Here is a 13,518-nt window from a genome sequence, read left to right as displayed (position 1 = left end):
TTTTTTTTAGTGAAAGAAACAATTTCATTGATGTATGAAATTACAAAAGGTCCTATAGAGGGTTATATGAAACACTTCCAATTTGCTAATAGGATAGTGTACCTATCATGATGAAAAAGAGGATAATTTTTACACCAAGTGACAACTTTGTAAATAATGGCATCAAAAAATCTTTCATAAGGTTGTGGTTTATCGTTGAAGGTAGGATTGAATACCAGTATATGTTGGGAATGAAGATCAAACTCACGATCTCTTGATTTGAGATATATACTAATTACCAATGAACTAGGTTCACTTTGACATTCTTATTTGGACTATTAACATTAAGGTTGTATTCTTTTCACATTGGCTTTAATAATTCAGTTGATAGGGTATTAAATTTAGGAACCATGAGGTCAGTTCGAAGGAAAATGTTGTGTGGTGGAGGAGGTAATTCTAGTTAGTGTTAATGATAATAATAAAATTTGATGAATGTTTTCTAATTTGGAATTCTGCATGTTGGATGTTGGCTTTAGCCCAGAAAACCCTTTTAGGAAAGCCTAATGTTATTAGAATCTAAAACAAGTAAAAAGCAAACGCTGTACAGTACAATGGTAAACGTAGCACTTTCTCTTACGTTTGGAAGTCCAAAATCTTTCGTACTTCTATATTTGTTGTACTAAAAAGGTAAAATTATAAATTTGGATACAAGATTTTTAGAATTGTGTTTAATAGATATTTGATCTTTAATAGGTTCACAAAATGTGTCTAGTAGATTTCTAATTTATAAGACAGTTTTTAAAATTCGACGTATTAGACACAAAATTAAAAGTTCAGAGATCTATTAGACAAATAATATATTAGTTTAAAGATTTATTAGGTACAAAATCGAAGCAAAATTAAGAGCTCAAGGACCTATTAGACATAGAGCTCAAATTCAAGGACCTATTAGATACAGAGTTCAAATTCGAGATGCTCTTTTGCAGCTAAAAAGGACATGTTCGGTTGTTTCATCTTTCCTCAAACACATAACATAGGGGCAAACAGGTAACATATCAATACATCTCCTACTAAGATTTGTAATAGTTGGAATGCTATTATGAACTGCTTTCCATATGAATGTCTGAATTTGTTTTTGTATTTAGTCTACCGTAACTCGTTATACGTGTCACCTGTGGAAAGCCAAAATTAAGTTGGTCTCTATTACAAGTTTGTCAATATTAGTGATATTAAATTTATATTTTATCGATTTTTTGTGATATGAGGTAAATGTTGTTTCACCTCTCATATCGACGTATACCCCTAATTACAAGTAGGGATGGCAAAAAATTTCGTGGGATTCGATCCCTATGGGTACCTGATGTTGTCGGATTAGGGAATCTTCGGTTTGATTAGGGATGAGTCAAACTGAGGATCATGAACGGGGTCCCAACGAGGATGAAGGAGGTCTCCCTACCCCATCTCGTTAATATTTTATTAATTTATGTATATATATTATTTTAATAAATATTTTTTAATTTTTTGAAAAAAGTCGAAGCCCAATTCTCATCTAGCCACTCTTTTCTTAATTTTAACTTTCATAAAATTAAAAAGTAAAAAATATATAAATAATAAATATATTTATCGGAGACGAGTTTCTCCGATCAGAGAATTCCGTCTTGTTCCCAATGGGATCGAAATGGAGAAAAAATCTCCAACGGGACGGGAATGCCCCGAGTCACGCCCTGTTACCATCCCTAATTACAAGGAAAGAGAATCTAACAATGATAAAATCAGAGAGGCAGGGGAAGGACTAAGGAGTAGGTTGATTATTGGGGTTTCCAAGAAGGTTTTCCTCTTAATTTAATTTCTTCTTTTTGTTTGGTTGTTATAGAAAGGTGTAAAACCTTTTTCTCTCTCTCTTTTCAGAGTTCTATTTATATGGGAACACAAAACGAGGGCCAATTAAAGCTTCTCCAGTCAAGCCAGAAGCTGGCCTTTTCTGTCATTTTGTTCCAAGTTGAGTCCTCATAAAAAGTTGTCTTTTTTACATGCTACTTTCTTTTTGCAAACACATAGTACAATCTTTCTTCAACACACTTTATCAATCGTTTCTTATAGCAGACATATACTGCAATAATTAATTTCTTTTGTAAAATTAATCGAAGTACGTACAAATTGATTTCGATATTTTTTGGAGTACAACATGTGAGAGTGTGGATCGAACTCACAATCTCTTAGTTGAAGATATATACCAATTACCATTGATTTATGCTCATTTTGACAAAATAAGGTGGTATAGAATTTAAAAACTATTTTATATTTTCAGTAACATTAAAAACATGGGATATTTAAAACGCGAGAAATTTTGAAAATAGAATTTGGAGGTACAATCACAAACTGAAACCAAAATTTTGAAAATGCGTAATGTCGATGTAGAAATTTGGCCTCCTAGGATCTCGCCAAACTCGCACTAATCTTCTATAACAAAAGGATCGACGAGACCTGAGAATTGGAGGAGTCGAATATAGAGTGTAGGGTATTGTGAGCATAGCAAACAGTAGAGATTTGTAACATACCTGTATTTTCCTTCTATTTATAGAGGGAAAAACCTACTAGAATATCTTATCTGAATCTAGGAAGAATCTTAAGGTCATCAAGAGATATTCTTCTTTTGAATATATGATATGTTCTATTGAAGCTTAAGGAGTCAAGATATTTTCCCCTCTTGAATCCTTAAATAAAGGCAATTTGAATTGTAGAAAATAAGGATTTTCTCACCCTTATAGCTCCCACTTCAAAGTTGAAGATACAAGTCTCCTGCTTTGAGAACCTATTTGACTTCTACAGGTTTTTTACCCTGAGTTTAATCAATACCTTTGGGTTTCTAACCTATTTTGGCTGACATTTTTGCTTTCTGTTTTAACATTTCTGAGCTTGTACGCATGCCTTTCATCACCTTTGGGATTCTCTTCTCCGGTTTCACTAACTGACTTTTAGCTTATCGCCTGCTTCTAGGTTTGTCCCAATTCGAGTTCTTTGACCAGCTATTGATTAACTTACCTAGGATCTGTCCCGGAATTTGTTGATTCGTTTGTTCTGGGTCTTGCCTAAAAACTTATTGATTTGTTTTTCCCTGGGCTACCTCAGGTAGGGGCAGCCTTCGAGTTGTATGACATTCGTCGTCAAAGAGTTGTTTTCAGTCTCCAGAATCCATGTTGATTTGTTTTTCCCAAGATCTCTTCGGATTCGAGTAGTTCTCGGTCAACTAGTTGTCAATCGTCTTGACTTTTAGATCTTAGTCGTCCCCACAGACGACACCAATTGTTGATGCAGAAATTTGGCCTCTTGGGATTCGCCAAACTTGCACCAATCTTCTACAATAAAGGGATCGACGAGATCTACAAAATATAATAGCACTATTTTTAATTTTTAAAAGTATTTTACTAAAATTTTAAATTTTAAAAAATTAATAGATTTTAAGAATGTTGTCATGCTTGATCTATTATATCAATATTATGTAGCAAGACTATATTGCAACTATTATTATTATTGTTATAGTAAAAGACTCTAATACATAGGATTATAATATAACTCATTTTATATTTTATAAAAGTAAAATAATATATTATGCTATAAGTGGTATGATATTTGTAATTATGTAATTAAATAAATTTTATAATTCAAAAAATAATAATATATTTATTAATAAAACTTTAAGCCCAATCAAAACGATTACGTGACCTATTTTATTTTCATTGTTGCGAGTACATTACCAAACACAAATTTTGCTATGGGTAAAGTAAAACAAGACCAAGAATACAATTTGAATGATTAAACCATGACAAGCCAAAGCTTAAATATCAAGTAGTCACCTGAGAATTCAAAAGTCAAGACACAAGAAGCAGACTTGGCCCAAGGACCAAGGCCAAGTCCATGGACCAACTGGTTGGCTTGACCAAGTCGTGATCGACCTTGATCGAGTCAACTGCAAGGCCGACCAACCAAGGTCGACTTAACCACCACAAGGCTGACCAATCGTGCCCACAACCCTTTCAAAGGAAATCAGTCTTCTCAAGAAGAAAGTCACAGTCACACTGTTGGTCAGCTCGACCAAGTCTAGAGGTTGACCAACCTTTGGTTGGCTGGTTGGCTCAACAAAGCCACAAGGTCGATCAACCTTGGCCAGTTGGTCGGCTCAACCTGGCCACAAGGCCCACTAACCTTGGTTGGCTGGTCGGCTTGGCCAACTACGCTAGCTCGGCCTGTCACTCGATCAACCATTCCCTGGTTAGTCACTATTGGGAAATTAATGGCCCTGCATAATTTCTCATTCCACAGAAATATCCAAACACACACCACAATATGCAAATAAGGAAGAAACTGTAAAACACAAGAATGCGACACATCAAAATTATATTGGTTTACCACTCACTAAGGGCTACGTCCAGTCTTCAACTCATTTTTGGGTAATTGACTAATATTGTCAACGATTGGATTACAATAACTCTCCCCCAAAATATCCCGAGAGGTCCCAATAAAAGTCCTCTAGCTTCTAAGTATTTTAAACCCAATAATACTTAGGTACAAGAATGAAAAATACTCACTAAACTCACGGGAGATAGACTTCTAATTTTCAACACTATCCACAACCACTCAAGTCTCTTTTATTTGGATTTCGTACAAATGAAACCTTAACATAGGGGCTCTATTTATAAGATGTCAAATATCCTAATTCTTATGTGAAAACAGTATTGTAATCCTTATAAGACAATAATATCCTACTAGCTGTTTATAGGAATTGGTAGTAGTGTTAAAAATTCTTTTTCTTCATAGGACATGAGTTTTCCGTTTTGGCTTTATTACCCCAACAGTCATAGATCGAGACAATTAGCCCAGACTCGGCTTGAACTTGTCTGACCTTGATAGCCTCCCAGTACATTGCAGAATAAACCCACCATAGTAGAAGATCCAGAGATCTAAAGAATTGAAATTGCAAGGAAATCAAATTGCCCATACCTAAAGATTTCAAATTTTCATTATCTAAGGAATTCAAAATACTTTTTTTTTTCGTATGATCTCAATAATTCAAAAGGAGAAGATATCCCCTTACTCTAGCTTTTTTCTCAAATACATAAAAGGATAAACCTCCAAAACTGCAAAACCGTAATTCTTACCACACTTAACTAAAATCCCAATTTTGAGTTAAGTATTTGAGTGTATGTGGCTAGTGTGTTACAATCTCAATTTGCTGAGACTCGCGAAGAGAGTATGTGGCACTTGCTTTCGCCCACAAGCAAGTCAACCAATTAAAAATCGGATAGTTGGTGTCATAATGACTATATACTGCAACATCCACCCCCGTTCTCGAGAAAACATTTTTGGAAAATGGGGTTACAGAAAATTTTTTTGGAAAACATTTGAAAGCAAGAGAATAGATAGAGGCAAGACAAAAATACTACTATTTGTAGGAAGGTGACTAGATGTACCCGTGGTACATTTTGGAGCATTTTGCTATGGCAGACTTGAACGTAATAAGTGGCGATCACTCACCACCAAAGTTACATGGAAAAAAAAAATAAGCATGCAAACTAAATATAAAATAAGAAAGTATATGGAATGAGGTTGTCATATGGGCATGCAGTCGGGCAACATGCGTGGGACAAGCATGAGTATGGCAGCTAGCACTAGAGCATCGGTCAGTAGGGATCCGTTTTTGCCGACCCCGATGTCGAAAATCGATATCGTCGGTTTCAAAATAGGGAAATCAACGATTTACCTACAGCAATTGGTGCCGAATGAACCGACTCTCGATTTGGTCGGCTAGTTTGTCGGAGACCGATAAAGTTGTATTTTTTCAATTTTATTTTTTAATTTATTCCCATCTTTTTCATTACTTCTATTCAATTTCTCTTGTATATATTGTTTTTCATTATTATTTACATTCAAGTTCAAATTCTATTCCACCTTAACTGACTTAAGTGATAATGTTTGTTCCCTTTGTGCAGATTTTCATTCACATAACTCGTTCCAAATAGCTTGGCCATACCCGTCCCTTTATTTGACTCTTGGATGGAAAATAGTTTCCAAGAATTTAGCTTTATATTTCGAAATTTAGCTAATGAAAAATTAAGAAGCAGAAAGTTTGAAAAGAATAATCAGGTTTTTGCTCTACTTTATTTAGTTGCATGTGCTGTGTTCATGTAGCCTAACAATGATTAATGGAGTCGACAAATAAAGGAAAAATTGGAACGAATATTTTTTTTTCGCTTTATATAAATTAAACTAAAGGGTGGGCACCGTAAATTCCTTTTTTTTTTTTTTTTTTTTTTTTTCATTTTTTATGCTTTGGATCCACTGATCCCATTGCCTCCCTTGTCGCTGTCGGTCCACCTGTCATATTTTTGCTTTTTATTTTTTTTTATTTTTATAATTATTCCGCTTCATACTTAATTTTCTAATATGCTTATTTGGATCCACATACCTTTTCTTATGCCTACTATAAATAAATATTATTAATTATTTAATGCAATATACCGTTTTCATCCTTCTATTTTTAATCATTTTTCACTATTTTAAAATTATGATGGGTTATCCGTACCATAGTTAATATTAATTTTTTTTATTTTGAATTAAATTATAAAAATTGTAGGTCAAAGAGTCTTGACACTGATAATTATTTGAGGGCTAAATTTCAAAAACTATAATATTATGTATGATAGATCTCCAACCTATAAATGTTTAAACATGTCTCTGAACTTTTAATTTTGTTTCCAATATAAATTTCTAAATCTTCAATTTTGCGACCAATAGATCTACGTCATACTAGATATTTTCAAAATCCAAGAACTTAGTAGACAAAAAAAAATAATTGAAAGTTCAAAGACTAATTAATTAGACACTTTTTAAAAATTTAGTTACTTATTGAAGGTAACATTAAAAGTTTAGAGGCTATTAGATATCTTAGAAATGCGTACCCGAAAATTTTCGGGGATAAGCACTAAAATGATTGAATATATCTTCCGTTCTCCTTCCTTACCTAAAAAAGTAGAATAAAAAAAAAAAAAAAAAAGGGGCAAGAAAGTGTATACTAACTAGGCACTGTAAACTTCATGTGATCAGAAAGGAGAGAGAATGGGCATTGGAATGGGACAGTGGATGAGTTGAGAAACACATGGGGAAAGTTATTTATTAATTAAAATTTGGTAGCTTTGGTGTGGCATTACATTCTACAATTTTAACTTTCCATTTTCATCTGTCTTCAAATTCCATCCTTTGTCAATTTGTGTGTGGTGGACTAGAGTAGACTAGAATCTCACATCTCACTCTTCTTTTGTGTGCCTAATTGATCACAACCATTACTTCCTAACAACTCATTTCCACCATCCCTTTTCATCTACCTATTCTCTTTCTAAAGTTCTATGTCCTTTTCTTTTGACTCAAAACTTTAGGTTAAAAATCATATCGCATGATTTTTTGTCGCGATAAACGCGTAAAATATAGTAAATATACCACAGATGAAAAAGTAAATCCAAATATTTTTTCTAACTCTTAAATTTTTTGTTTCTTTTTTTTTTTATAAAAAAATGTACATATTAACTCCAAAATAATAATAAAAAAAAAATCTATCATTCAAATGGTGCCCAAATTTGATCTGTCGTCTCTTACTCGAGTCATTCGCCTTAAATAATGAGTTACATCTACCTCAATTAGACTACTCTATTCTGACAAACTTTGTAAATCTTCAACGATCATTGATTCATTGCTATAGTCATTAAAGAGATCATCTTCATGATCATTTAGTCTAAAATAATTGTGAAGAGTATAACCTGCTATTGGTATATATTTTTGTGTATCAACTGGGTAAGGAGACATTTGTTTAAGAATAGGAAATCAAGCTTTCAACACGCCAAAAACATTTCGTAGTGAAAAATGTTGATAGTTAAACACCTCTTCCATACCTCGAGCATGCTACCGCCTTTCTAGATGGGTATCTTTGACTGCGATATGGTGCTAGAAACCTAGGCATATTTGTATACTCCAGAATCAACAAAATAGTATTTTTCTACATGATAATAGAAACTTATGATAACCCAAACGTTGGATTAAACCATAACAAACACATATAATTATATATCTTCTTTAGCCATAAGAAATTTATTCTCAAGATGCCTTATATATTCCAGAAGTATGCGAGAATCATTGGCCGATCCTTCCCAACTAGACATGACGACGTAGGTGAATAGTATAGACACTGTATCTGGTCCGGATTCATTTTAATTTTAATTTTAATTATTTAATTCTTATTTTATTAAGTTTTATTTTGATTATTTTAGTTTGAAATAGTATAAGATTACTTTATATTGGTTATAAGCTAAGGTTTAAATTAAATTAAAAAAATATATAGATTTTGTTTTAAAGAATTTGATTTAATATTAAAATAAAAGAAATAAAAAGATTTGATTTTAATTAAATAATTTTGTTTTAAATAAAGGTTTTTTTTAATTAAAAAAATTAGATTATGTTTTTGGTTAAAAATAAACATTTTGTTTCTCCTCCTATTTTTCCTTCGTTATTTTTTTCTCGTATTTAAGGGGGCAATAGACGGAACACAGAGGGGAGGGGCAGAGAGTTAGAAACTCATCACCGTATCTTCTTCTCTTCATCTCTCTTATCCCACCATCACCACTTTTCTCTTTCATACCCACGACCTCCGACAACGCAAGGGAACGGTGCGAACGACAGCAGCAACAACTTTCTTCACAGCTTCTTTCAAGCCCACTGGCACTCCGACGATCTCCTTCCCGGTGGTGCGTTTTAAGTAAGTATCAAATACGTTGGAAATAACTTTTTTTTTTAAATAAGGGAAAATTGTTTTTGGAAATCATGCTTTTAATTTGAAACATATTCTTTTGTTTCTATAAAAAAAATATATTTTTCTTAGAAAAAATGTTTTTTTAAGAAAAAGTTTTTTTTTTTTACTTTTTTTAAAAAGAAAATGCTTTTAATAAGAAACTTTTTTTTAAGATACAAAAAAAAGTCTTCTAAATTAATTTTAAATAAGTTTTTGAAAATAAAATAAGGATTTTGATATTTTAAAATTTGTTTTAAAATAAAAAGGTTTTTTTTTTCTAATAAAGAAGAGTTTTTTTTAATGAAATAAATATAAACTTAATTTATTTTAATAAAAGATTTTACTTTAAAATTTTGGTTAAAATGCATTGAAAAAAATAGGAGTTTTATAAAATAAATCTTGTTTAAAAAAAAAATTTGGATTCTTTTAAATTTGGATTCAAAGTTTAAGAGACAGTTTTTATTTAAAAGGAATTTTTTTTAACAAGGTTTACTTTTTTTGGTGTCAACTTTGTTTTATTTTTTCATTAAAAAAAGAATCTTCTGCTGTAGGATTTAAAAAAAAAAGAGATAAAAACAGAGTCTTTTAGAATAAAATCTATTTTTTTAAAAAAATTCTTTTAATGGTTTGGTGGGGTTTTGAAAAAAATCTTAAAAAAAATCAATTTTTTAGCAAATAAGTTTTTGTTAAAGTAAATTTGACTTTATTTTTAAATAAAAATTTTTTTCTTTTAAATAATCTCATTAATTTCGAAATAAATAAAAAAGTTATTTATTTTTTATTTTAATTTAACAAAATTCGTAATTTTTTTTAATTTAAAAAAAGTAAATTAAAGCTTTTGTTTGTGTAAAAGAATACAATGTTTACATCTTAAAATGTTGGCATAGTGGTAAGAGGTTTGATTTTTAATATACATGACCCAAATTCGAGTCTTTGAATGCCTCATTTTATCATTGTTTTTACTAAATAATTATTTTAAATAAAAGTTTTCATTTAGAGTTTTTTTTAAAACAAAATTCAAAAATACAAAATATGTACTTTAAAAAGGATCATAACTTATATCTCAAAGTGGTGGCACGTTGGTGTGATGCTTTAGTGTCAACACTCATGTCGCAAATTCAAGTCTTGATGTTCCATAAAATTTAAATGATTTTTATTGATTTTTTTTCTAAATAATTATTTCAAAAACTCCAATGACGGGAATTGGAGCCTTGTATTCTCGAGGTGCTTAATTTTCCTAATGACCTTCATGCCACTCATACCTATTAATTCATATCTTCAAAATGTGAATTAATATAATATGAGACATTTAAAATAAAATAAAAACATTTTTTTGGACAAAATAAAATAATAGGATAATTTTTGACAAAATGTGGTACCATTTTCAAACGGGTGTCGTAGGGTGCTAACACCTCCCTACGCTCAGTCGACTCCCGAACCAACAATCTGTTTTCGCAGACATTGTCTTTATTTTTAGGTGACCAATCACACCTCGTAGATGATTGGTGACGACTCCAAACCCTTATCTCGAAAGAGACCCTTCAGGGGATGACGTCGGCGGCTCCGCATCGCGATGACGTTGCGACAAATAGCATATCAAACGAATAGGCACACATTATAACATCGTGTTAGTATTTCTACCACGGAATGAAAATTTTTCACTTTGTGGAATGCATGCAACAATATGAGCATCATTAATCGTACCAATACAATACTAAAAAATAAGCATAAGCATAGGCATATTATTCAAAAAATTATTTATTCAAAATATTTGTGGGGGAAAAAAATGTAATTCATTACCTTAAAGAAAAGATAATATTTAGGCTTAGATATGATATCCATGATACAATAGTTGGGTGGACAAATAATTTCTACCACAAGCTTGCAAAAACCTTCTTTAAAACATGGTTGAAGAATCGAGAGATATTTCTGCTACCATAAAATTCCTTTCAATATGTGATATGATCAACAAAAAAAAAAAATGCAACTTGCTCTGCAACGGCAAGATTCATAGATGCTTTCAAATTTGTCTTAGCTTTTAATTCTTCGCAAAATGCCATGAATGTATCTTTTTTCATTCTAAAACAATCAAAATATCTTGTGCCATTGTCATTTAACAACTCAATCACATAATCATGACCTTTGAGTGAAGAAGTTCTACATTGTTGTTTAGAGGATTGCATCTTGTAGACGTCAACGCACAATAAACCTATAAAGATGTATAAAAACTCATCATCTTCATCCTAATAATCCTCAAAGTCATAATCTCCAATCAAATCTTTCCCGTTTTGTTGAAATAGTTCCCAACTTCTCTACACAAGATAGGAGTAAAAGCAACTTTCAAAACATAAATAAATAAAAGTGAGGAAAATAAAAATAAATCAAATTCGAAATATTTATCTTATAAACCAAAAATGATAACTACATCGTTCGAACTTTGAGTTTCAATTAAAAGAAAATAACAAAACCACAGAAGCTAACCACAAATTCAATCTTTGAGTTTCAATCAGAATAAAAGTAAGTGACATCTAAATACTACGAATGAAGTCTTTCCTTCTTGACTCAGGTATGAGTAAAAACATTTTTCTTCAAGCGATATCTCCATACAAAAGTTTCAATACTTTAGTATAAGTTTATCTATCAATATCTTCCATTGCATTTAAAACTTGGAAGCATTCCATCAACTTTTCATTCATAGAATCACTACAAGAAATTTCAGATTTGGCGATGGAAGGAATTGTTGCTAAAGGTCAAAAAATTGTCGGCAAAAGGTTTTGGCGACGAATTTTTTTCGTTACCATCATCGTCGCTATAGCCCTGTCACAAAATGTCTATGGCGACGAAATCAGAACTGCAGGACAGCCATACACAATTCCAAAACAAACCATGACATTAAATTTTTTAGACAAAACTTTTTTAGACATTAAATGTAATATTCGTCGCCCTAGGGTACTTTTGGCGACAATATGTAATTTTCGTCGCCAAAAGTACCATATGGTGACCAAATTTCTATTTGTCGCTAAAAGTTCCGTCGCCAAAAAATAAAATTCTTGTAGTGAATCTGTTATAGGAAGATAAAACGAGATCAGATTGGACAAGTAGAAGACAAGAGTTGGGCCGGATGGGGAGCGAGCTCACTAGGTAAGGAGGCTGAAACCTGGGGTCGGCGCCGAGACCTTCTCAGCTCGAGGAGTTCTCAGCCCCCCGACTGAGAAACCCGATGGTTCTCTCCCGACCCTCGTGCAACTTACCTTGTCTCTGTTGGATGTGTTGCCCTAAACTCGTAGTTTGTATTTATGTAAAAACAAATTTATATTCAATAAATTTGTTGTTGAATTCGTTGCAATTATCTAATCTAATAAACTAAACATCCAAGGTTATTGTCATATAATCGGGACTATATATATACTAGGTATATATTTAATATACCATCGATATACAAGTGGATAATGTCCCGAGAATAACCTAAAGGGTTTATAGTATATGGATAAGTTGGGTCTCTTATCCTGTTTGTAAATGTTACGGACGACTCGATCCAGATCGTTCGTATAGAGACATGAGAGTGGGGGTATCCTATACAATGAGTTTGTATAAAATTGGATTACGAAATAGTTAATCTTTAGATATAACACCGTTGACTAATAGATTACTATTTCATAAGGATGATCAGACAACTTGATATGGAACCCTAGAAAATTGCAGATAAAAACCGTTCCACCTAAGGAGGATCCTTAACTGTCAATTTCAAAAAAACCCCAGGTCAAATAGCACAATCCCAAGAGAAGATTAGATGAGGATTACCTTGATGATCGAAGACCAAGAGGTAAGAAGAACTGGTTCCCTACTCAAGGTTGAACACTCCACAAGAAGGTTGATTAAACCTAACTTGAATGTTCCGTGTTTGCAACCTAGATCAAGAATTGCAAAGTTGATGAACCCTTAGTCATCACGATAAAACACTCCAAATTCATTCTGTGAAAAATTGATCGTTCTGTTCACAAGATTAAATTCCTAATCTCAAAGGAAGTTAAAAGACTATACTACCCCTAATTAAATGTGACATAGTTAAATTAAAAAAAAAAACACCTAAAAATTGATAAATTAAATGCACACATCATTGTGCTAAAAATATAAAAGGCCTACAAATGAGATAGATAACCATTTAAAATAATAATAATAATAATAAATAATTAATAACTTTGTAAAGTTCCGTCATCTTCTTTTCGTGTCTTCATTTGGCTTCATCTTCGTCTCGTATATTCATTTGGCACCATGAATAAAGTTTTGTCCTATCTTTATCCTCTTGATGTCCATTAGTGGAGCTCACTACTGCTTGGATGTGAGAATCAAATGCTAGCTGTAACTGTTTGGACCTTGAACGAGTGATTGGTCCTGGCGGCAAGGCTAATGCATCTTGGTTCATATCATCTTCTCCCCCTTTTGAAGGATTCGTCCTCAAATCAAAATCATCACCTACATCAAAAGGAGTCAAGTCAGACACATTAAAAGTAGCACTCACGCCATACTTACCTTGGAGGTCAATTTGATAGGCATTGTCATTGATTTGCTTCGACACTTGGAAAGGTCCATCTCCCCTTGGGTTTAACTTAGACTCTCGCTGATGTGGGAATCGCTCCTTTCGAAAGTGAACCCAGACCCAATCTCCCTCTTTGAATACAATAGGCTTTCGGTGTTGATTGACTCTC

General features: G+C 32.4%; 1 pseudogene; it reads right to left on the bottom strand.

Annotated features, from left to right (window-relative positions):
- Positions 1–7,586: 7,586 nt before the first annotated feature.
- LOC148211283 (uncharacterized) lies at positions 7,587–8,660 on the bottom strand (annotated as a pseudogene).
- Between the last annotated feature and the right edge of the window lie 4,858 nt (positions 8,661–13,518).

Source organism: Momordica charantia, assembly GCF_013281855.1.
Source record: "Momordica charantia cultivar OHB3-1 chromosome 5 unlocalized genomic scaffold, Mcharantia_2.0 BLBB01000005.1, whole genome shotgun sequence".
NCBI classification, from domain to species: domain Eukaryota; kingdom Viridiplantae; phylum Streptophyta; class Magnoliopsida; order Cucurbitales; family Cucurbitaceae; genus Momordica; species Momordica charantia.
The sequence above is the reverse complement of the archived record's forward strand: the minus strand, read 5'-3'. Positions and strand labels throughout refer to the sequence as shown.